The sequence below is a fragment of the Vigna unguiculata genome, chromosome 11 (assembly GCF_004118075.2).
Source record: "Vigna unguiculata cultivar IT97K-499-35 chromosome 11, ASM411807v1, whole genome shotgun sequence".
In the NCBI taxonomy this organism is placed as follows: Eukaryota; Viridiplantae; Streptophyta; class Magnoliopsida; order Fabales; family Fabaceae; genus Vigna; species Vigna unguiculata.
In genome coordinates this window covers 23,418,780-23,420,126 of record NC_040289.1, presented here as the reverse complement: position 1 = coordinate 23,420,126, position 1,347 = coordinate 23,418,780, and the positions used below count along the sequence as shown (strand labels likewise).

At 28.7% G+C, this 1,347-nt stretch overlaps 1 non-coding gene across 1 annotated transcript; it reads right to left on the bottom strand.

Annotated features, from left to right (window-relative positions):
* Positions 1 to 1,276: 1,276 nt before the first annotated feature.
* On the bottom strand, positions 1,277 to 1,347 carry TRNAG-CCC. Its single transcript has one exon. It is a non-coding gene; the product is annotated as a tRNA-Gly (tRNA).

Sequence of the window (1,347 nt, the reverse complement as noted above, 5' to 3'; positions counted from 1 at the left end):
CATCCTACTAATATTGAATATTTGATAATATTATGTTTACTTTACCGTAATTTTTTATTATTTTATAAAAACTAATTAAAATTAATATTAAAGTAGTAAGCAAATGGATACGGATATGGGTACAAGATTATACCCGTCACCCGGTGGAGATGAGAATGAAACAAAAGTTTGATACCCGTTAGGTTTGGGTTTGGGGATGAGGATAATTTTTTTTTACGGGGATCGGTATGGAATAGCGAAACCCATCCCCACCCCGCCCCGTTGCCATTCCTACTAACAATGCCACGTGTCACACAAGGGACTTGACATGTGGCATTTTTATTTTTTTTCAAAAAATAAAAAAAAATCACAGACTAACACGTGGCACGTTGACTAACAACGTTAGTCAACTCTGTTTGAAAGGGACCTAACTGAAGCACTCTTTTAAAAGTTGGAATGCAATTAACACTTTTTTTAAACAGGGTACCTATTTGATACACTAACTTCAAAATGACTACTATACAAGTAATTATACCTTCTTTCTTCTCTTAATTCTTGTTTTTCTTTATTCTTCCTTCCTCTCTTCTTCTCTAACATTCTTTTGTTGTTTTTCAACCATGAATAATTAAATTTTGAGGATCGGTTCACGAAATCAAAATCAAACAAATTGAATTTTACATCAACATTTTTTTTTTCATTCCTTCTTTCGATTTTGCATTATGTAATTACGCTTTTCATTTTCTTATTTTAGAAATTAAATTAGAAATTGTTTGAATCTGATTTCATGTTTAAATACATATAGGATTGAACCATACTTTAATTTGACTGTATAATCAATTTAATTGAATCGATCAATCATCCAACTTTGACATGAATCTTTAAAGAACATAAAAGGATCGTTTAATTCTTGAATTTATTGATTGATGTGTTTCTTATTTTGATTCTCGATTTTTATTTTTTATTGCATTTATCAAGTTACATTTTTTGTTTCTAAATCTCCAACTCTCAAACTTAATTTACATGGAACCTACTTAAATTATGTTTTATATTGAAAAATTTAGAAAAAAAATATTATTTTAATTTCAAATATATATTAGTCAGATTTTCCTTTCCTGTATTTTTTTTTTATGATCAGTGAATAAAATTTTTAAGTACGAACTTAATTTAAATAATTAATAAATTAAGAGAAATAAATGTAAAAAATTAACGTAAAAAACAGATTTAATTTAAAAATAAAAGCAGCAGAATTGTTCAAAAACGTAATTGCAAGTTAATTTTTCAAAACAAAAGCAAATTTTGCGCATCCGGGGAATCGAACCCCGGTCGGTACCGTGGGAGGGTACTATGATACCACTACACCAGATGCGC